Here is a 26,207-nt window from a genome sequence, read left to right on the forward strand (position 1 = left end):
GGGGTGTGGTACTTCCCCGGTGCGAGCTGGCCCAATTCGTGCCGAAGCGTGCTCGACTCCCACAATCCCACACTCCCAAAATAATTCCTCTGTCTTTGAATTATTATCTATATTAATAATACAAATTTGTATGTTTGTTTGGAAGGTCAAATTCCAAAAATTGTTGCACCTTTGGATTTCATCTCTGAGTGAAGGCTATGAAAATAATAGTAACATACAAAAGCTTTTTCCTGCTAAATTAAACATATTTATAAAGATTTATTTTTGTTATTAAAAAAATAAATTGTTAACATATGTTCCCAGTGTAGCATATTCCTATTCCTCCTGATGGGAGCCAATAAGGTAATGGAGTAATCGTAACATTACACATAATATTCTAACAAAAATATACAAATGTTGATAGCATACGACGATCAGTGTTTCAGCGATCAAGTTTCCTATAATAAAGAGAATCTAAGAGGAAGTTAATAGCTCCAAATTGCGTCCTCCCATTTCCTATTTGAGGACATGAAAAGGAAACAATTTTAGGCCTAATTGCGTTCCAGCAATCGCACGAGATTGCCTCTAAATGGAAAAGGTAAATATGGATTGTTTTCCCATACGCGTGTGATATCGTAAAAAGATATGGTACGCTCTTTGAATGGGTCTTAAAGACCGTTCTTAGGTCGGATTGTATAAGTAAGTAATAAAGGTTATTTTAATATTTTTGTTGTTTACTTTAAGAGATCGGATGGCATTTGTCTTAAATGGTGAGGTCGAAGAAATGTTTTTATAAACTGGCGTTTCTTTAATAATGGGAAAATGTAAATCTTTTAATAAAAAGTCTTAATAAAAGAATGATATAACAATTTATTCAGCCTATTTAATGCATTTAATTTAAATTATTGAAATAAGTGAATGTAGCCTACTATAATAATTTAATATCCTGAAATGGTTTTAACAAGAAGTAAAAATGTAGTATATTTATAATAAATCACTTTTTAATTAAAACTTCTGAAAAATTCTCAAAAAAACTCGCCTAACCTGTACTTAGAAATATTAATAACTATCTGCGCCCCGCGGTTTCACCCGCATAAGTCCGTATCCCGTAGGAATACCGGGATAAAAAGTTGCCTATATGTTATTCCAGTAGTCCAGCTGTCTACGTACCAAATTTCATTGCAATCGATTCAGTAAGTAAAGAGTAACAAACACACACACATCCTTACAAACTTTCGCAATTATAATATTAGTAGGATTATCACATTGATTGTACCTGTTATTATCTATTTATTGCACGTCGATTAAATAATTTACCCTTTTACATCTCCAAAATATATTAAAAATCTAAACATCTCAACCCCTGATATTCCACTTAATATATAAAGCCTCTCAAGAATCGCTTACAAAAGAAATTTCTTAAAAACGTTAACACCACTCGATTCTAAACCGTCAGAAGTGCTAACATGGATAAACAGTTTTTAAAAATAACCAATTTCGAGTAGTTTTACAGTCAAAGTAAATTAGACTCAGATTATAAAAGCAAAATTCAAGAAAACCAGATTTTGATAAATATTTAAATGGGACCACTTGACAAGCGCTCTATCTATGCTATGCTACGTCTATGCTAATATAATGCAGAACAGTGTGTTCGTTCGAACGTGTTTATCTCAGGAACAACGTGATCGATTCTTTTAAATCATTCGCCGTTGGATATTAACCTGATCCCTGATTGTTTTTGCTTATATATGTGTACAAATCCGGGGCGGACAGCTAGTTTGATAATAATAAAATATAATAGTTTAAAAAAACTATAAAACACGCTTTAACAAAAATCATATTTTGCAAATTGAAAACTGGAATAATTTTATCAAATTAGTGTATTGTCATCGGTCCTCAATAAATCTACAAAGTTTGAACGAAATCTGGCCGTTTAAAGTGGGTCAAAATCGCGCCCAAAGAAGTCAGTTACAAACAAACAAACATACAAACAAACAAACATACAAACAAACAAACATACAGGTGAAGCTAATAAAAAGCGTGTAAAAACACCATAAAAGCATTTAACCACAGAAGATCTGACGACATAAAAAACACAATCGCGCTTTGACTAGGTCCTCGATCAGTTCCTCTTTTGAAGTCGGTTACAAAGCCAACAAACTCGAAAACCATCAAGCGTATTTAAATAGTTTGCTTAAAGATTATTTAAAGGCGTCAACATTCCTCAGTGCCTACAGACTGCGTAATGTAATGCGCAAATCGTCTCGAGCTCGTCACGTAGTTATTAAATTTAGTACTCTAATTCGAGGTTCAAATAGTAAAAGCGATTCGCGATCCTTGATTCGCTTTACTCAGCGAAATGACAAATCTTGTGGTACATTTTGAAGATTTTTCGCGAGCGAGTCAATTAAAATTGTGTCGACTGGGGTTTTATTTAAGTCTATATTTGAGGTAACGCCCTACGGTCGATTCTTTTTCCAAATTGGAAATTGTTTTTCTGTTTTATTTTGTAGTTTATTTTTTTCTGTTTTATTGTGATGTTACATAAGAGTAAGAAAACGTATAAACGTATATACATATTACGTAATTAATGCAGCCTATAATATTGCTTTTGTTGAAAACATAGCCTTAGAGCAAAGAATATCAGCAATATTTTTATTTTGTTTATTCATATTATTTTATCGTTATTATAGGCAATCATCACCATCATCATAGATAGTTATTCCCACTGCAGGAACACCGGCCTATTATTAGAATTCGGACCAAAATCCACGACATTAATCGTGGGTAGGTTGGCATAGCCACTTTTAAAATCAGTGTCAAAATTATCAAGACTTCAGTCAGTGAGCCGGGGCTTATATCTCCCATATATTTTTCCTCACACTTGCTAGTCCGATTCTTTAGTCCCTTCTATTATAACCTTATCCCTTATCCTTTAAAAGTGGGTTACGCATTTGCAGAGACCCTACCACTGCGACTCATAGGCGGTGGTGATTACTTACCATCAGTTGAAACAGCTTAGCCCATTCTAACAAAGTAGTAAATACTATTAAAATTCAACAATTTTTCTAACAATTATGTTTCATATACAAAACCTCAAACCCACCACTCTAAAACGGCTAATACGATGAAACAATAGCTCCATTATATTATGGTACGATCCTTAATAAATATTATAGCGATGTAAAAACATTATCATATTCATGCCCAAATGAAAATGAATCTAAAACGAAGCATAACAATAAACGCTTCTATTTCGTAAATCTCAATTTGAATTTTAAATTTCGAATGGAAATCTATTTTACACATTCAGTAATTTCTAAAGAAAAAACGTTACTTACATGTTATTGTTGTAAAATGTGGAATTAGTTATATTTAAGTAAATATTATTCGTATATTGCTCCCTTTATTACATGAATTTAAAATCTCAATTTATCTTTCAATTAATAAAGTAGAACAGTAATATAAACACATACAAACATATAACCTCCTCTTTCGTTTTTGGAAGTCGGTTAAAGAGGTATAATTTGGAACAACAAAACATTACTATGTCCTATAATTATATAAATTAAGATGCCTTTACAAAAAGTTAATATTAAATAAATTAATTTTACAGTCATTAATCTTAAGAACTATACAAAATTTTCATTACTGATATCATAATTTTCTTCAATTTCACAGTTAAAGTTATTACAATTTATTCGGTCCTATAATTCTTCGTATTTTTTCATACAAAACTTGCTAAGCCAACTAGAGCAAAGATGAATCATAGTGTATCGAATAAAGTCCCATTCAATAGCACACCCGTCGTGTGACGTTTCAGAACAATCGAGCCCAAAACCATGAATCTTTAAAACTACATCCGTAAAATCCATAAGACAACAGCCGGTACAGTCGCGCAAAAACGTAACTTGGTACAGTCATGTAAAAAATCCGTAACAAGGTTTATCGTTTTTGTTTCGGAAATCTGTGCTGTGAAAAACTATCCTACGAGCCCGTAGCTTAACGACTCTCTATATTAATGGGAGACCATTTTGGTATCGACGGGGATAGATTTTAGGCTCTTAATGGATAGCCGGATAAGGTTATGCAACGGTCGGATATCAGTTTAATGTGGTAATTCGTTTCGAGGAAGATTTTTGGGTAATCATTCGGAGGGACGTAATGTTCTGATTTTGTTTTGGGAGTTTTTGTGTTGCGAGTGTTCATTATCATTCTAAAACCAATTATGGTTATATTAAATATATTGATTATATTTTGAATTTAAAATTAACAAGTCTCATACTAATGGTTACTAATCTATTACTAGTCAATCACTATTAGTAGGTATATATAGAAGAAACTGTAGCCTTTGCAAACTTCTACGCTATTACGTTAAATGTCGCGCACATTTCTACCAAAAAAAGCAAATAATTCAAGAATACATAATACCTTTTAAAACATTGTTTCGCATTTTCACAAAAAACTATTTAAACGTGATTATTTTGACACAGATTATCCCGACCGAGTTATGACGAAAACATTTTATAACAAACAACAAAAACGTGTAAAGCAAATAGCTAAAAATGTAGTTCATTTTCAGTCATTCAACCGAAATCTAGATTGTAAATAGGATGTCCCGAAACAATGGTGAAATGGGCCGACTATTTTTAGACAATGCCGCTACACAATAAAAAACAAAATGGCGCGAATTCAATGTACTGAGTACACGAGTCGTTGGAACAAAAAATAATAACAATAAAAATGAAGCAGAAACATCCAATTTGACCTGGAAGCAATATACAAAGTTTTGTTAACCAACTGCGAAAGAGTGACACGTCAAAAAAACAATTGAATAGATGTTATCCAAATCGTATTTATATACTTAAGAACTTATTATGTAACTGCAGTGATTCACCACATAATAGGGTCGATTTAATAATCTACGTAGAGTAATAAATAGATTAAACTCTTTACTGTGGAATGCAAATTGTTATAAATTCTAAATTCTTAATTCTTCACATTATTGTGCGCCGCGGCACCTGGCGGGGTGTGCGAGAGAGAAAGATGTATGCAAAACTAAAAGAGAGAGAAAATCTGAGCGGAAATCTAACGCCTTTCTCAATCTTTTAAGCTTCAAATATAAGTAATTATTTAACATGTGTTTTATTTTCAAATAAAACACTGCTATTTAACAATAAATTAATTTACATAGCATAAAATGAAAAATATTCTTTATATTTTAACCTTCTTTTAATTAAATTCGTCCATAACTAAATTTCTCTCAAAGTCATCGTAAATATATTTACTTGGTATCGCAAACTCTCTTCTAGATTTAACAAAATGTTATGTTAACTGCGAGCGCCAGCCCTAATGCAGTCTCATTATATCAAAATTAGCGCTATTACAATCTCGTTTGAACAAACATTTGAATGAATAATATAAGAATGGTAGTATTTAAATGATTGTAAAGGAAATAGTTGGGTTACAATGCGATTTACTGGTGTTCAACACGCAACGAAACTTAATCCCCTTGACAAATATTTACGTAGTTTTTGTACACATAAATCTTCATAAAATGTATGTTATGGCCTCGCGATAGGGTTGAAAATTGAAAATTAAGGGCTAATGGCATGTTTTACAAGCTGCGCTTTTAATGGGGCGAGACAGAAGACTGTGTAACTATATACACTAGACGCTAATCTGGCTTCGCTCTGTTTCAACCGGGATAACACTGAAATAAAATGGCCTATGTAGAAAAAAAGATAAGTATTGTGCTGATTTTTGAAATCGTTTTAGTAGTTTATTCGCTAAAAACTGTATGGATTTATATTACCTATGTATTTTTTTCCACCAAGGTAGCACCTACCAAAATCTATAAAACTTATATTAAATATATGATTGTGTTTATTTGTTGGCATATCTTTCTTTCGCATCTCAACTGAGCCACTTTGTGATAAGGTTATTATATCTGGGGATAGTCAGGGGGACATCTCAATTCCGTAGGAATTTCTTTTGATTACGCTGGCGAAATGGATTGAAAGTTGGTGGCTTTACATAAAAAATTATGCTTGAATATTTTATACATATAGTATAGTATATAGTATATTGTATATAGTATACAGTATATAGTATATAGTATATAGTATACATAAAGTTTATTTGAGTGGATGCTTGTTTCAGTGTATTCGAAAACAAGAGTTTTTATATTAAGAATTTAGCAAATGAAGGCTAATAATAAAAATTGGTCTCGTGAGATATAATAAGCATTCTGAAACAATATTTTGTGAGAGAATATAAAAAAGTTATCCGGTCAAAACTTCTGCTATTAAAATTGAGATTTATTACGATATCTAGGTCATATTTTTATGGCCTTATCACAATGAGATATCATATGTTTAAAACAATTTGTACAACATTTTATATACCTACTAAACTTAACTGTTAATACAACCTAGTTTATATCAAACCTCACTACGGCGATAGAGTTTGATAATTAATAGATTAATGTAATCACACTAATACTATAAATGTGAAAATTTGTTTCTTTGGATATTTGTCCGTCAATCATGCTGAAACTACTGAACGGATTTTGATGAAATTTGGTATACCGACAGGGTATGAGCTAAATTGGGTGATAGGATACTTTTTATTCCGATTAAATGGTACCTTGGGATAAAACAAGAATCTTGATATCCCGGCGGAGCCAGGACGAGCGTCCAGTTACACATAAAATTATAAGTTATTGCTTTGCTAGTAGTCGAATACTTGAGTTCGAATAGCAAGAGACAAACAAAAATAGGAAATAAAATAAAAACAGATTAAAACTATAAAAAATGGGGCAATCAAATGCGTGCATAATTGCCGAAATCGTCGCTTTCAAACTAAACGTTCGACTTTTCGTCTTTCCACTCGAAAATGTATATGCCGTTTTCATTATTTGCTGAAACGATTATTCGTCAAACATCTGCGCAAATATTTGAGGCCAAATCGTGATATATTGTTTTGTTAGCGATAAATCGTAGTGTTTAATTGCTGGCTCATTCAATTGCAAATAGAATAAGCTAGGAATTTAAAATGGGGATTAAAATTTTTTGCTGGGAGTTAACTTTTAATAAATAAAATTACTGCGTAAAAGGAGATTGTTATTGGACACGTGTGATATATTGTTGTTATATTCTTGGAAAAGTGAAATATAAAAAGATATTAAGAGATTTTGTTATAAGCTTACATTTCCTTCAATATACAAACCAATTTACAAAATTATTAATAAATATTTCACCAAATTAGTTTAAAAAATATCTTTAATGGTTTAGGCGTAAAGAAAATTCAAACAGATAGAGTTTGTTTCGCAATAATAATATTTAGAAGGGATGTTTAAACGATGCACCCATAACAACAGTTACTAAGAATGAATGTAGATTGAAATATACCATCTAAATATAATATAGCAGATGATAGGTAAATGCGCAATACTATAATAATCTAAAGAATCTAATAAAGTCTACACACTACATTACAAGGGCCTGTATAAATACGTTTTATTAATCATGGACCGTGTCTCAAATTAATATCATGAAAGAGGATCTGTCCGAATAAATTAAAATGTAATTTTTCCCAGTTGTACTTTTCATAATTCTAATGAGCGGATGAATTCGGAATGTATTCATTTAATCATAATAATTTTTTTCTCCTTCACTGACTGCTCTTTCGGACTCCGTTTGTGTACGAAAAAATTATTTAAATACATTAAAATTTTATGAATCTTCTAGTTGTCTAACAGAATCGACTTTGTTTATTCTGGTTGCGAATGATTTAGGCTTTTTTTCTTTGCGCGTATAAAAACCCAGTTAATTAAATAATTACGAAACTCCATTTGACAAAGTAAGCACTGGTATAATAAATTTACTTTATTGTTTTTTTTTTGTATTAGCACAGGTTGCTTCTTCTACTAATTATTCAAACTAATTCAAGCAACAGACTTCGTCTCGTGAACGCGAAGTTTTTTACGATTATGATTACAAAATCAAGCTTATTTTCTTTTTGTGGTTTGGTTTCTCTATAAATCCGTGGGTTTTCAATTGTTTGACGTGTTTTTTTTTTGTTTTTAGTAGGAAATTGATGCTATTTTTCATTTTAAATATCGGAGTGGTACATTCTCCGTAGGGGCATCGTGACCTTTTTGCAAAAACGATATAAGAACGCGATGTCACACGCTTGCTACTAGAGGTGCTGGTGGAGGTGAAAAGTAGCCGACGTGCTAATCCAGAATCCTACTAATATTATAAATGCGAAAGTTTGTAAGGATGTGTGTGTGTTTGTTGCTCTTTCACGCAAAAAGTACTGAACCGATTGCAATGAAATTTGGTACGTAGACAGCTGGACAACTGGAATAACATATAGGCAACTTTTTTCGCGTTTATAATAATAGTAACATTGAATGCAGTTTGGAAATATAAAAAAAATTGTTTTATGGCAAAGCAAAAGTCCTTAATTCATTAATCAAGTTGATATAATACAGACTATTTGCAGAAACCATTAAGATACTTTCACGTCAGGATTTACCGAGCTTGTGTAAATAACAAAATTGATTTACGCTTTCAGAATGTGAAGAACTGCTAATTCGGTTTCAGATTACTAGTTCATTTTATTAACTACTAGGTTTTGCTCGTGGCTTCGCACGCGATAAATTCAGGGTAGTTTTATAGATGTTTATATATAAGGGTTCTTCTTGAATCACTCTATCTATTAAAAAAAACTTATCAATATCCGTTGCGTAGTCTTAAAAATATAAGTATACAAAGGTATACTTACCTACGTCTCTTTGGACATAGGGACAGAGAAAGCTACTTTGTTTATGCCATGTGATTTAAATAAATGAGAATTACCTTATCCTAATTTAAGATTTTTATAATTAACAGCCCATATCATTGGTCGCTTAAACTTTATGATGTAGAAACAAACTTATCATGATAAGATTTATAAGATTCTACAAAATTATAAAAAATGTTTACTAGTTTTTTACTTGCGATAAGAGTTACTTAGAAATATTAAAAATAAAAATTTATATTTAAATAAAAATTTATTTAAATACACATACAGTACAGTTAGATGAAAGACATGATTTTTTGTTAGTAATTATCCTACTAATATTATAAATGCGAAAGTTTGTAAGGATGTGTGTGTTTGTTGTTCTTTCACGCAAAAACTACAGAACCGATTGCAATGAAATTGGTACGTAGACAGCTGGACAACTGGAACAACATATAGGCAACTTTTTATACCGATATTCCTACGGGATACGGACTTATGCGGGTGAAACCGCGGGGCGCAGCTAGTAATTCTATAAATTTATTAATTGATACTTATTTTTATATATCTAGAATGTGAAAGTCTAGGAAGGACTGTGAAAGCTTGGTAAATTTGGACCAGTTCCCATTGGTGTGGTACAATCCCCAGAGTACGTTAACCATCAGGTGTCCGGCCAGATTCTTTATCGGCTATGACATAAAAAACATAATTGCAAAACAAACATTAATTTAAGCCTTTCACTCACACAAAGATGATGTTATTTTAACATATGCATACTTAACCGTAATAAATAAATTAATAAAACACTTTTGCACCTTCAAAATTAATATTCATTGAAAAATATGAATAGCTAACTGACTGTACATGAATGCGAGCATATTTGCAATCTAAATCTAGTAGGCCGCGGGCTCCGTATACTAATATAAAGCTGAAGAGTATGTTTGTTTGAACGCGCTAATCTCATGAAGTTCTGGTCCGATTTGAAATATTTATCTCAGTGTTAGATAGCCCATTTATTGAAGAAGGCTTCGGGCTATATAACATTAGGCACTACGCGGTTAAAACCGCGTATCACAGCTAGTTTCTTGTTCATAGAAAGGACAGTTTTCTGGTCAGAAAATTGATAGAATAGACATATTGGCTATTTCTATCACTACCGGCCTACCGTTATGTACGCGGATAGCTAATTGATTATAAACTACAAAGATCATATATATAGCTCTCTATATTAGTTTTAATTAAGCCCAACAGTATAAGGGTAACTCTGCATTACGGTACCCTAAAAATTCTCAGGAAGGACGGGTAATTCCGGCCCTTATGGGATATTCTAATTAGGTCAGGATGGATCCGTTCAATTTATATCGGACTACACCATGGGATCGTAATTGGGCTGCAGAGGTGTATATAGGTATGGAAGTATAGACAAAGCAATTAGATTTTATTGATAGTCTCGTAAAACAAGGGGCGCTTATATGTACATATCAATAATATATACGTAGTTTATCTTCTCAACGTATTTCGGAATTTCATTTTCCTCACCCTTTCTAGTCCATTCCATCTTTCCTATCGTCAAATTTTTCCTTGTCTCTTACCACTTATACCGGACAACGCATTTGCAGACGTATGAGTGAGAATGTGTATGAGATAGATATATAATCAGACAAATAGAAAAAAATAATACTAAACATACTTTTGTGGTCCATATTGTAATAAGGACAAAACAGGAGTGTTTAAAGTATGGTGAAATGGTCTGTTTATTGCTTTGTTATATGTTTAGATAAAGACCAATATCATAGTCTGAAAGTTCTATAAACCATCATATTTGTCGAGAATCCCGATTATAATATTATTTATAAAGGTCTTATATTAAATTTATATTATATAAAACAAACTTTTGTAAGGACAGTTTTTGTATTTGGAGTTAACAATTAGCTCAAGATTTTTACTTGTGTTTCCGTTTATCACAACAGAATATATAAAATAAGAAAAAAGTTAAACACAAAATTTAAATTTAGAACAAAAGCCAGTGTTATTACCAAGTCAGGCAACCAATACACATGTTAGAAAAATAAAAAGAGTCGTAAGCAAAAAAGTTCTCATATATTTAAGCAAATATCTAAAGGTGCGTGTCGTGAGTGCCTCAGATATTACACATGATGCTTTTGCTAAATTAACTTATGAATATATTTTTATACTTTTAAGGCAATTTACACAAAAATAGAAGCGATGTCATATTAAAGAACAAATAATATTACAAGAACAAAGACAAGAAACACACCTTCCATTGGGGAACCTTATTTTTGTAAGTGGGGAAATCTTGCATAGATACCCATAGCAAAGAACCGCGGTTATGTCGAATTAAGGATCGAGTAACAGCCTACATCAGCCCTACCAGTCCAAACTCAATGTTTTCAAATAGGCATCCTAAGCATGCCTTCAGGTTCATACCAACTCAATGGCTAATTGCCAAAGTTTAAATGATACAAGAATTAGAAGTGTGAGAGATTAAGTTGAATAATTATTCATTTGACAACATTATGTTAGTTTAATACTTTGTCATATATAATAGCATCCTTACCGTTCATAAAGCTATAAAAAATAGCACGCAAATTATATGAAAGTAATGAATTCATTTATATTAAGAACATTCAGATCACTAAATACGAATCGTGTTAAAAAGTATCAGATATGCTCTTTTCAAACTAATGATTGATACTTATCTAAATTGCATTCACATCTACGAGTATTTAACCGATCCTTATCTCGATATATTCTTTGCCCTGCAGATCCATACATTAAAAACTCACGGACCATTCTACACCGCCTCTTTCGGTTATAAGTATCCTTAAAACACTTCACCTAGGATGTTTAAATACAATTTGAGACAACTCAAAATGACTTCATAGCATTAACTGTACCCCCATATTTTACGTACCATAAAAACCTAACGCAATGACAAACTAAATTTCACCACGTGTCACAAACAGACAAATTAGAAAGCAAACTGTACCCATAAACGTTGAAATTGGATAATTCACCTTAAATTGGAATTAGTGATGGTGGATAGGGTGTCAATAGAAATTTGGGACGGCTTAAAATTGCTTTGACAGTGCCGCCATTGTTCGAAGGGTAACTATCTGTAAATCAACTCAAATCGTCATTCAGGCGACCTTGGACTCTTGCTATTGAGTGTCACTTCGTCAGAGTAATGATTGATTTGGAAGTTCCGAATCCCTCAGTGCTACTGATGTTCGAGATATTGTTTTGTACTAGTAGAAGGTTGGTGTTTTAGGATCGCGAAGTTTTCTACCAAAATTGACAATTTTTTTTTTAATACTGTAAGATAGAAACTCAGAAAGCAGTTTCTATGGCGAATTCTGCAAAAATTATGGCAAATTTACAAATTTATATAATATTATTCACCCTGGCTTCGCCCGTTATACATATTATATAGCCTATATCACTCGCTGAAGTTGCAACATACAAAAAGTGAATAATTTATGAAATCGATCCAGTCGTTTTTGCATGAAAACGCTACAAACATACAAAAGTTTCCTTGTTATATAATGTAGATATATTTCATAATAACATATTTTTTGATATAAAGATAACTTTTAACCCGTTTTCACAGTAAATTATTGTCACTAGTACCACACATAAACTTTTCTAACAAATAAAATAAGGGTCGGATACACGTTTAAAAATAACTAGGATTTTCCCTTTCGAGCGTAACATGTATTTCATTACCATACCATTAAAGGAATCTTTTACATGGAAAAACATATTTTAACGCATGTATTCAAGCCAATTATCCTTCATCTTATTACACGCGGATTGGGATAAACCCAACTCAGCGTCTTTATTAACTGACAATAAATGTCATGAAATATACCTCTGACCTTCATAAAATTTGGTCCTCATTATGAAAAAGTGTTATGTTTTATTACTATTATTATATTCTATGTTATCGTCGGCAATGGAGTTTATAGGTCACTTGATGGGAAGTCCTACCATCGCTCATAAATAATTGCAGAGGCATAAGATCCCTTTGCAATATTACCACAACTACAAATAAATTGCCGACTTTAAAAATTAAGAATGGGATAGAGAAAGGATTGCAGAGAAATAAAGGACTGGGAAAAGGAAAAGGATACGGGCGTGCGCCTGTTAGCTATGTTTTACGCGCTATCAGAGTAACTTTTCCACTTTTCGTATGTGTGTATATGCATTTTTTAGCACGCTGTGTATAGTTAGATATACGAGTTAATGTCGTTAGATTCTTTATATATATGAGATTGGCAGTTAATATATATTACGTGAAAAATTAATAAAAATAATGTCTTCTTACCAAAAAACTTTTTCCTGTTCATTTTACTTGAGCCACAATTATTTTTAAAGTCCTCAAAATCATTCGGTAATCCTAGTAATAAGGAATTTCAAAGACAATAATGAAAGAAAAATATATTTATAAATGTTTTCATGTGTTCAGCCAGATTTTTTGGTATACCAATTATTATTGTTAGGTTAGTTACGAGACGTTCTCAGAAATATGTCTGTTAGCAAACAAGTTAACAGGAATCCATTTCAACATTAATATATTTCTAAGTAAGCCCACATTAATTTATACACCTTAACTTAGTTATAAGCTGGTCTGACTCCTACAGTCTTCCCACGGGTCTAAAAGTCAGAATTTTCATAATGTACTATCATTCACAATTTCTGAATCTTAGGTTTCAATCTTTCAACAACATTGATGATTAAATGGCGCAAGATTAATGATTACTCTGCTCAACTTTGAGGGTGATAAAATTTGAGTACTGTCATTATGATGTGAATTTTGCAAAAATCGCCTGCCTTGTATATTTTGTCAGTTTTGTCTTGTGATGCCATGTTAACAGTTAACATCTGTGTGTAGTCAGAAGGATTATATAGTTGACATTAGTGTAGTTATTAAAATAGCTTTTGTTGTATACAAATGGATATCCTCTTTGTTATTATATAACAATTTACATATAATGTATACAAAGTAACACAACCACGCCTCAGAAACCAACAAAAGTTGTCCAGAACTTTAGCAGCTTTAAGAATATATTACGGCTTCGTTATAATTGTTTATCTTCAAAGATTCATATCTATAATACTGAAGGCAACGTCAACTTCATTTATATTCCACTGAAGGGTCGCGTCGAGATCATTATATAACGAACAATACCCGAATTTGAATCTTTGGAAATAGCTCCCCATTGAACCATAATAATAAATAGTATTTCGTGTTAGAAACCTAGTATCTGAACAAATCAAACAATACTCGATTTTAAGACATTTTATGCTTGAAATTCTATAACAATGGGGCTTATTAATCTTATTCAGGCTTAAGGATTTGGGAGTATTGTTATTAATTCAACTGTAGGTACTGAAATGAACGAGGTTAGCCGCCAAAATTGCAAAGGGATAAAATGATATTTCCTTGGTACATTGCATTGATATGAGATATATATATATATGTTTATCTTTCGCCCCTAAACAAAAAGCGAATTGAAATAAAATTCAACGTAAAAATACTATGATCTGAGTCTGATAGTTTCATTCACATCTCACTTTTTTTTCTCAATTAATTTTTATAGACTTGATATAGAACTAGAAATTTGAATAGCTCACGCAGGTTAACCATTAGTAAGAACGAGGTTGGGACTAAATAGCAACGTTATGACTATTTGCGTAGAGCTCAAAATGTCTCGGCGCTTTAAATTGCAAGGTTCCCGAATTCCTTTCAGGGTTTTGGGGCGACTGTATTTCACACCTGTTTCGCTTTACGGACAACCTGCTAGGCGTCTAAATACCGAGCAAAGGCTGAAACACATACACTTGTACTAATAGTATGGATACCTTCCCGTGTTTCTTAAGAACTTGAATATATAAACGTTAGGCTGAATACGTTTTTAGTAACTGTATCCAGCGACATTTTTGAATTAGTCAATTACACATGGGCGAAATTATAAACACGTGTAAGATGCACATTCGTTTTTATTAATTTCATCATGAACATATAATATACTTGACATATTAGAATCAGATTTTGCACATGTTTAGTAAATGAAACAGATACATCTATTTAATATTCTATTACCGTACCTTATTTAAGTAAGTAGGAAATATTTAGGGTGATTCTCTATTCTTTCAAAATTTCTCATGTATAAAGCATTTCAATGCCATAGCACTAAAAATGAAAGCCTCATTTGTATATATTTTTTAATATATTTTTTTAGGTCTGAGCATGCCATCGAGCTGGTAGGTCATAGGTAGCATCCTCATGAAATTTTTCAAATGTGTCTGCAACGCTGCTGCCTACAAATTCACTAAGTAATAAGTGATGAGAAAAGAGTTGACGAGAAAATGGTTACAAAAAGGATCCAAATCCCATAGTTATCACACGAAACAAGCTTTCTGTGAGGTATGGATACCACACGGTCCGAGTTGGATATAATTCGTGCCACAGCGTGCTCGTCTCTCACGAAAAATACCACCGTGATCATATTTATAAAATAAAACTTATGCGGTAAAAGATCAATAATGTTTGCGAAGAGCAATATATTCATGTTATAGAAACTTTTTGATTTATTATTAGGACAATATAATAGAAAATAACGAGGAAGTTTATATTTAGTATTTAATATAAGCAGTATTGTAGCTGCCGTCAAAGGAGACGAGAGATTTTTTGTTAGATATAATGATGAGGGTTCAATTCCGCATCTAGATAGAATTGTTTTTTCCTTAAATTTTTCAATTATTTAAAACCAACATACGAAAATTAAGGTATTACAGTACTTCGTAAATTTGAGAAATTTTCTTCACAGTTTCAGTAGTATCAAAAGTCAAAAGTAATATTGGTTCAAAGCGTATTTATGAATATCATTAATACTTAAACAAAAATGTATACTTCCATAATTTGACGCTGTGTATTTTTTTTTTTATATTTCCTTTAATCCTACTATTAAATCAGCTCTAAACATATTAAACAGCCAAAAATATAACAAATCCGAAAATTATATGAATCACTTTTTGTACATACATTTGAACAAATATCCTAAGTAACTTTAATTAAATTAACCTATGAATTAATATTTGTATTTAAATAAGACTGGAATATTGTTTGCGTGGTTCAATTTTGATTCAAATGTTGGGCTTATAGTACCTGTATAATAATCTCACTTGTATATTTTATGCATAAAAATTGGCAATACAAAATTTAATAATGTTTCTTTTATGTATTAGAACGATGAAATCGTACAGTAGCATACAGTTATTAAAATATATAACCGCGGGTTTTTAATAAATTTCGTTGAGAAACCACAATAGCATTGATAAATCCGAATAAATTGCGTCCAACGTCAAATAAATTCGATTATGAACGTTCGATTCTAGAACATTTATTAAAACATTCCATTTTCAAACGTTGGCCGCGTAACTGCCAAATTACTCACATCATACAAACAACTCCAAACGCTCGAACCACTGACATACACTGCACACAAACTTATGCACTGGCGTTTTTATACTGATATCTTTAGTACAAAATCACAGCACTCTCATTTAATCTGTGTAATGTTTATTCACTCGCGTGTATTTTTTTATATCAACAAACGCGACGTTCCATCGGATGGTTTTGGTGCTAACTGAACAGTGTGAACCCGGTCCCTTTTCAGAATATCTCCAGCTCGTTCACTCAGTATGACGTTTAAGGCTCGGCAGGTAGGCTGTCCCGCTCTAGCGTCCTGAAAGCGTGGAGTATTCGTATTACGTATAGGTCAATATGAAAACTCTTCGGTACTGGAGGCTGCGTAGTGTGACCACGTAACGGTTTGCTTATAATTTGCATTCGGATATCTAAACAAATTTATGAAGGGTTATATTTATGTTTAAATCGTTTTGTTCTATCTTTAAATACATTGGGTAAGAATAACAATTTATTTTACTTTTTTTTTTTGTATCGTAATGTATTTATATTGTTTATTAGTACATTTAAAATTATAATGAATAAAATTTTATATGACACGTTTGTTTTATCGTATTGTAGGTATTATTGTCGAAAAGACATACAAGTTTATTTTATAAAATACATTTATGAATTATGATATGATAAACATATCTACACTATTACGACGAGGTTTAAAAATTGTGTATGGACTAAGGTTCATAAATCGGGATGAATATACATTTTTGTAATAGTGAAATTAATACTATCTTACAATTGAAATAAGACTCAAAATATTTTGTGTTATTTCTCGTTCGATCACCGAACGTGACACACATCTACAATCGTTATTCGAAATTCGAATTAAAAAATACAACGTTAAATAATCGGATAGTCGCACTGAAAGTTTTCAACGACTTTCTAAATCATAGAATCTCTACATAACCGGCTTTAATAACGCATGCGCAAATCGCCCTACAGATGAACAGAACACACCCCAACGCAGCTACAAGAGTATTCTGCACACATAAACAATTGTGACGTATGTATCGCACATTCCACGTACACACGCACAATTCTAAACCGATATACGATCTTTCATACAAATATTTTACGCACACACTGAACGCATGTATTGCATTTCTAGTCAATGTTGGCGTGTGTGTTTTGATATTCACTGAGCGCTGTCAACGTTTTTTAAAGCTGTTTGTTCTAAGCAGAGCATCGATGAAAGGTTGTTTAGAGTAAGGTCTGCGTTCCAGCTTTTTTTAGACGTTGTTGCTGCTATGAGAGACCTATATTGAAGTTTTCAGATATTCCCCTTTATTGAAATATATGCATTACAAAGGATGACATATTATAACTAATCTTTGAGTTATTTTTACTTTTTACTTAAAGCTATAATAGTGAAGGAAATATTAAAACAAAAGAAATTGTTTAAAAAAAAACCTAAAATTGCCTTCAATATTTCATAACTTCACCAATTAAATGGACGCACACATCAGCTTTCAAATTAAAACTTAACTTGAAACTTTTTTGAAGTCGATTAATAAAGTATTTAAACGATATTCACAGCGAATGATACTAACCATTAAAATATATTTACAAACAATATTGTATAAACATAATATTACATAGTGTCAATATTGAATCCATACATTTTGTCATTATTACAAAACTCTATACAACCGAGTATCGATCCATAACTTAAGTCGATGTTAGCAAAGAACTACAGGCAAAAGGGTATTGTAAATTATCCATCATTTAGCCTTCATTTAAAACTTCTCAAGGCTTTTAGTTTTCAGAACTTTCTAGAATGAATACGGTAACTTAGCTAAGTGTTTATCTAAGTTGGAGAAAATTCAGTTTTCTCGAATTATTATCGCAAAACATTCATTTCATTCAAGGATATTTGGGCTGAATAATAAAACAGATTTTTAAATAAATTGCTGACTTTCAGAATTGTTATAATAAACTAGCTATGCCTCGCGGTATCGCCCACATCGTAAATTGTAAAAAAGTGACTTCGTCAATCAATGGACCAGTATTTCCAGAGATTAAAACGTTCAGACTCTTCAGCTTTATATTATTTCTATAGATTTAGCTTGAAATTAACCAGTTTCGAATAATAACAGTTGTTGCTGTCTTAATGAACGGATTTCCAACATTTTTCCTCGCTCATTTGAAAAATTTAGAAACGAAACAAATACATCATGAAAGGCATATTTGCAATGCAAATTCCGTATTTTGTTCTTTTAATTTTTTGAAAATTTATAAATGACCTGTTTGGTATTACTTATATAAATATCATTTTGGGTTCAAATATATCAAAATAGTTATCTGTTCTCAAATCTACTGAATCCTACTAATCCTACTAATATTACAAATGCGAAAGTTTGTAAGGATGTTAGTGTGTTTGTTGCTCTTTCACGCAAAAACTACTGAACCGATTGCAACGAAATTTGGTACGTAGACAGCTGGACAACTGGAATAACATATAGGTAACTTTTTACTCCTTATTCCTACAGGATACAGACTTACGCGGGTGAATCCGCGGGGCGCAGCTAGTATACAGAATAAATCATCAACATAGTTCAAGCCGTTTCGGAGGTTGCTTGCTAACTACACAAAGTCTCCGTACCAAATTTTATCCAATCGGCCCAGTTGTACCTGACATTAGCGCGGTCAAGCAAACGAAATCTCCAGCTATAGTTAATACTATAGATAATGAATTAATTAAACCATTCTGCGGTTGAGCGTATTACGATATTATAATACAGACCGTTAATTTTTTGTTGTATATACAACAATGTTCTGTTAATATAACCACATATAACTGGAGAATAGCTGAAAGGATTTTCATGATTTTCGATTTGTTATAATAAGTGTGTATGAGACATGACAGCCTCCAAACGGATGAACCGATTTTGATTTGAAAGTCGGGAGTGTTGAGTGTTAGTTATGCTTGATGAAAATCGATCAAAGATAGCCCATTCCTTAAAAAATCGCGTATCAAATATTAGTACGAATAAAAGTACTATTATACAACGAATTACAGATCCGAGATGACAACACAAAACGGTATGAGTTTTTTGAAAAAATTAAGATATAATTATCAAAATGAAACATTCATCACACTTCAATACTGCAAGAAGATTGATATTTTAATCTATAAATTAATTGACATTTTCTAAATAAAATAAATAACTAGAAATGAAAACAAACTCAGTAAATGGCGCACTCCTAAAAACAACAAGCTCAAACCCCTTTCATCTATTTATCACAATGTTATTGGATACACCGTCACAAACCATATTCAATAAAACAAAGCTAGCTCATGGATGAAGGAATGATAATAAATTGTATGGAAAATGTATATTTTACTTCCGCTTTCGTGATAAGGATCACCGCTCAGTCATGTGAATTTTTATTAATAGAATTACTTACTGAAGATTAGACATGTCTTAAGTGTTATCAGCACATATTTGTTCCCAATGTACTGTCTACCAATAAGGGATGAGACAGCCTCTTATGAGAGTTTAGGTCATAATCCACCACGCTGGCTAAATGAAGTGTGAAATATATGACATTTCAGTTTTCAGTTTGACGGGTGCCCAATATTTGTTACTGCATGTACACGTACGTATAATGTATTGTATTGAAATGTAATTCTAAATTTAGAAATAGAAAATCGATGGTGGACAAAACAGTTAAAAATTATACTATCTGATGAACTTAAAGTTATTGATTAAGGATCACATAGTACCAAAGAGGAGTGGATTATGGCCTGAACCTTTATATGAGACCTCTACTTCTGCACTGGAAATAAATCTATATAAATAATCTAAATAAACTAATACAATATTTTTTTATGACGTAACAGTGCAGCATGTGTGCGACAAACCTTATAAAGTCAAAAGGATCAGATATATTGATTTGTTGTTATCTATGAACGTTTGTGGCTATTATAAGGAAAACATGTATATTCTATTGAGGTGATATATTTACTGAGGTACAAGCACTCAAGATTTTTGATTTTGTATCATATTACAAATTAAATAAACACATAGACTTAAGTATAGATTGAATCTTTATTTGGTAGGAAAAATGCAGTATGGAAAAACAAAAATTATACAACTGTATAATGTACCATAATAATGTATACGCTATAGTCACAAATCATCATCATCTTCAGTCCATATTATAATATGTTCCCACTGCACTGCACTAAAGAGGCCCAGAGCTTCTATGAGGTTTCAGGTATACCTACGCTGTCCTACAGTACCCTTTTATGCTGGCCATATGCGGTTTGGCAGCCACATGTCATCGTATTCTTTTATATTGTTTCCTCACGATATTTTCCTCCACCGTTTCGAGCAGTGCTGGTGTTTCTCTCACTTTTAAGTCTGATTTCCTTACCAATGAGCTAAAACTGACCGTAAAAATCAGTTAAAAGTCCGTCAGTTTGCAGTCCGTCGTCAACACTGTCATTTTTCACGTAAAGGCAAGCATTTGCAGGTCACTTCCTCTACAAATGTTTATCGGTGGTGGTGAACCTTTACCATCAGACGAACCACCAGGCCCATTGCCAGCCCTTACCTAAAAAAGGAATTGTAAAGAAAAATTCATTGAATTTTAATGCATGTGTCACCATTAAAACTGATACTAATTTAATGAGTATAGACTTCAACAAAATAAATAAGGATAATGTTCGAATCAGAAATGAATGCAATGCGAATCCATTAGCAATAATTACCAGTCAAAATGTTTATATACCTATTTATATTGCAAAATCTTTATTAAAACTTTTAGTTGACTGTGAAAAGCTTTTAATGATGCCCGAGCACGTAACCATAATAATTGAAACAGCTTAAAACTCCATTCGATTAACATGTAAATTTTGTATTAATCACCGCCATTTATTGACTATGATTTATATTATAATGAACAATTACTAAATTGCTGACTGTATTGAATTGCTTTTGGAATGTCAATCAATGAAATGAAATTGTTTTTCGTGTGTTCTGAACTAGCTTACTTACCCAACTCCGTCTGATGAAAGGAGCTGAACTCTGAACGTTTTATTGTTTCCAGAGTTCTGTATACAAATAATTTTTTTATCATATTCTAGCTTTTGCCCGCGGCTTGGTACGTGTTAAATTCTAAGTACAGAGAGATTCGCAATATATGTTATTATACATATAAACTCTCATCTTGAATCACTCTATTAATAAAAACCCCATCAAATCCGTTGCGTAGTTTTACAGGTTTAAGTTTACATAGGGACAGAGAAATCGACTTTGTTTTATACTATGTAGTGATTATTCAGCTGCAATAAATACATTTTTACGTGACGTATATTATAGCTTCGTTTCATTGAAAAACTATTATGACCTTGAACAATGCGTTGGTATAGTGGCGTTACAACTGCGGTGTCTTGAGATCGATTCCTAGATCACTGATAAATACGATTTGTTTAGTAGTGAGACGCTATAACGGTTGCTTTTGGAAAATCACGCATAAACAAGAGTAATTATATCGATGATCATATTTTATGAGTCGCGTCTTTAAGAATCGAAAGAAATAAAGATATAAGTGAAGACGTTTCTTTTAATGACATTACATGAAGTATGTATAAAAATAAGTTTTGACGTGACAACGTCTTAAATTAGGTTGCGGCTCGGAGTCACTCATGAAAAGTGTAACGCCCGGTAACGTTACGATGAGTCACCGAACTCTGATCGGTCCGCCGCGCGCGCAGCACTAGAGAATTAGGCGCATTGAATCGGCGCGTGCTTTTGTCTCTGTCTTTTTAGTAAACAATTGCAATTCTTATTTTCATTCAATTCCTTGTGCAATTTAATAATATTCATATCAATAAATATTCTACCGAGAAAAAGACGTTGTCACGTAAAATCTTCGCCCGTAAAACCGATGTTACAGGCAACCATTTTTTATTATAATTTAAAATATATACATATGCAATACAGACTCCATAGTTTGTACAGCATAAAAACATAAAAAAAACAGATTATCACCAATTGGTGTCCACCAATCGCTGATATTCTGTTTTTATGTCGTCACGGACTTGTGTGTTTAAATATTTTTTTCATAATATGTACAATACAATAGCCTAAAGTTTCTCTCAAGGCGATATTTATAGATTTCCAGAGTCTTCTTAAACAAAATGTGTGCACATTCTCGAAAGAAATACGTAACAAGACGTAATGAGAGCAGTGATAAGAAGTCTCATGTGCAATCTTCAACGAAATCGAAAATAAACTTAGGTTACATTACTCGTTATATTTCTAAATAAAACAATAATAAATATTGTTAAAAAACAAAATAACTACGGCTTAAATTAAACAATAATAAAAATAATTGAAAAACAAAATAACGGTTCGGTTTCATGTGCCCCTTAGGCACATGAAACCGAAAGAGTAGAAGAAATTCGATTACTGTGGCAGGATCACGGGTGGCCGAGAGGCTAGGCGTTGCTACGGTTAGGCAAGATACGCAGGTTCGAATCCTGCCTCGTGATCAAATTTTTTCTATTCTTTCAAAATTTCTCAAACAAAATAACGATTTACTCGTAGTTTTAATTACAGAATTAAATAAATTATCTCACGTTTATAGAGAATATAGGACATACGTTAGGATATTATTGAATCCAAAACAGGCTAAAAAGAGATTATTGTTTCTGTCCGTTTAAAGTGGGTCAAAAACCAATCTAAAGGAGTTGACTACACACAAGCAGATAAACATACAAATATAGAAGTGAAGCTAATATTATAAGCGTGCTAAAAAAAGATTGGAACCTAGTACCTATACATCAATGCGTGTAAAATGCTATGGAAATATTATGCCATCAGGCCAACGCGAACGAAGTCGCGGGCACCAGTGTGTAGTGTTAATAATAATCCCTTATAGTATAAATTTGAAAATATCTCTGTCTGTTTGCGTGTTTGTTTCTTTTCCACGTTTAAACCCCTGATCCGATTTGAATGCGATTTGGTAGAAATATGACAGGTAAGGATATATCATAAATTTTATCCTGGAAATCAGGCAAGAACGGAAACTATGCGAGAATTATTATGACTGCGTGGACAAAGCTGCAGGCGGAAAGCTAAAATTTGTAACCAAAATCGCGTCCGCTCGATCTATATCCACAACCTGAAGGCGCAAAGCACCCCACAGAGTTCGTGGTTGGGTGATAATCGAATCCCTTTGTTATAACAACGAGAAAAATCCTTTTTAATTTCGGCACAAAAATGTACAAACAACAAACACGTCACTTTGTTCTTTCCAATGCTTGTTAATATTAAGATTGTAATGAAGAAAACTCGTTTATGCTACCGTTTCTACCACCCTATATAGTACCTGTATATAGCATTTTTAAACGTCAATACTATGAAAACTGGTAATTTTTAAATCATTATATATTACTAACTGCGCCCCGCGTTTTCACCCGCGTAAGTCCGTATCCCGTGGGAATATCGGGATAAAAAGTTGCCTATATGTTATTCCAGTTGTTCATCTATCTACGTACCAAATTTCATTGCAATCGGTTCAGTAGGTTTTGCGTGAAAGAGCAACAAACACACACACATCCTTACAAACTTTCGCATTTATAATATTAGTAGGAATGTAGTTGAAATAGAGTAACGCTTCGGCCAATTTACAATCTACTCAATCGCAAATTGTTCAGACCAAGTCTATTTGCTCGAGTTAAAATATTTGTGATTCGCGTAATGACTTGTTAAAGATTCATTCCCATTGTGGTCCATGAAAGGTTGTTTGTTCTAGTATTTAAACAAGCCTGTTTGCCTATTTGCTTTGTCTTCTAAGAGGATCTTTTCATCAATTTGTATGGACTTGGTCTATTGGTGGACAAACATTTTATAGACTTCAGATTGCTGGATTGTAAAATTGCGCATGAAACAATGACTGGACGTGATTGGAAAAGTTGATAACTAGTCAATAATAGAACTTATTTGCCTAAGCTAGCTAGCTCTTTTAGCGGGTCTTTATTCGCTCTGTGATGGATAAATACAAATGCTTAATTCTTCAATCGATTCTCAATTTATGTCACGTTACATGAAATTATAGAAATTAAAAAAAAATGCCATCGTTGTTATTTATTATACAACGGATTGTTCCTTAATTTTCTATTTATTTGAGCAATTGATGACTGCCGAATACTTTTCATCGCATAACTTTTAATTATCTTTTAATTCCATTTATAGTGGTATTTATGTTCTGTAATTCCTGTCATTTGACATCCATCATCAAAAAGATCAACACAAACAACCTCAACATTTATTAACTTCATTCAAAAACATATTATAAAGCTCTTATTAAGCTCTATAATGTTCATATGGATAGCAAATTTAATCTTTTCTTGCATTAAGAAAATGCAAGTTTTAGTTGTCAGTTAATTGGAAGTGGTTTTTTCATGTATTTATTTGCCTAATTAATAAAGATCTGCATTTTTGTTGCCATAAATAAAAACTAAACCAATCAATGCAATATCAACTGCGATCTGCAATTAGTGGCCACTCAAGAGTCTTATCATACGAACGTTCGAACGAAATACTTCTGCGAAACATACGGAGCGTATTCCGCACGAATGTTTGTGGAAATTCTTTGAGGAGCATTCGCGTATAGGAATTCAATCGGTCGGATATTTTCCACTTTCACCGGGGCTCAGGTATTTATATACTTTTGTGGTTGGATCAAAGAATCGGTAACATTTCTACTCCTTCACTGATGTGGATATTGTTAGACGTAAAGGGGAAGTCGGGGTAAGTAGAAAAAAAGCTGAAGAGTTTGTTTGCTTGCACGCTAATATTAGGAACTATCAGGTTGATATGGACTAGTTTTATTTATAACTAGTTTGAGACCCGAGAAAGGATATAGGATAATTTTTATCACGGATATCCTACGCAGATTGTCACTACATGGGCAAACCTGGACATTATAATCTACTTTACAATAATTTTCGTTTATTTTTACTTTCAGAGGCAAAATTCGACTGTTACACATTCTATGAATGCTCTATACAGATAAAACTGTTCTAATTAAAGCAAATTCGTACGAACGACGTGGTATAAAGAATTCTATTAACAACAATACATGCTCTCTCATTCACTTGGGCATTAGACGTGGGTCGTTATTGTCAGCTGAGGTTTTATTTAGTAACATAAAATTGATATATTTACATTTTTATATATATGAGACAATTATAACTACAATGACAGTCATCATAAAACTTGTTAATATTTACACCGACATTTGTTGTGTATAATTTACATATATAAAATAAATGTTTAATAAACTTACAATCGAGGTATGCGCACCCGACTATGTACTACAGTATGAAACGTTTAAATTTAAAAAATCCATGCGTTTTTTTAAATTTCACTACATTTTGAGATATTTTTCTAATTTTCAACCAAATTACAATGTTGATTTATGTACTGGTATTTTAGAAATTAATCATCAAAAACATCGGAAGTACCGAACAAAATAATGATTATTTTCATATTTTTTCTCATACCATTCAACATCAAAAAACATAATTTTTTTTCAGTATATTATAATCTCTATTACTAGAACCACGCCGTAACAACAACGTGTAAATACGTCATCACGCCCCGAGTAGATACCGTGTAATTCGAGGCATCGTTTGTTACCTTAGGAATCAGCAATTACTCTCATGTGAGACGTTAACCGACTTCGAAAAGGTTCTGGATTCGAGTGTGTAGTTTTATGTTATGATAGGTGTGTTGCCTCATCATTTTGCTTATCGTATAAGAAAACTAATAGCGATCATATGATCGGATTAAGTTTGGCTGTAATATATTTTATCTTGGAATTTATTGGCCCACGTAGCGATTTATAGACGGTGTACTCTTTGAAACTATGTTATTAACATAATATTGATATGACTTACAATAATTTATGT

The 26,207-nt window shown here is 32.3% G+C and overlaps 1 protein-coding gene across 1 annotated transcript in view; it reads right to left on the bottom strand.

Moving 5' to 3' along the window:
* Positions 1–16,445, bottom strand: part of LOC119830462 (neuroligin-4, Y-linked-like) — a 60,780-nt gene extending 44,335 nt beyond the window's left edge. Inside the window, exon 1 of the mRNA XM_038353491.1 lies at positions 16,251–16,445. The gene's annotated coding sequence lies outside the window, so the exon portion shown is untranslated. The remainder of the gene's footprint in view (positions 1–16,250) is intronic.
* Between the last annotated feature and the right edge of the window lie 9,762 nt (positions 16,446–26,207).

The sequence above is a fragment of the Zerene cesonia genome, chromosome 11 (assembly GCF_012273895.1).
Source record: "Zerene cesonia ecotype Mississippi chromosome 11, Zerene_cesonia_1.1, whole genome shotgun sequence".
In the NCBI taxonomy this organism is placed as follows: domain Eukaryota; kingdom Metazoa; phylum Arthropoda; class Insecta; order Lepidoptera; family Pieridae; genus Zerene; species Zerene cesonia.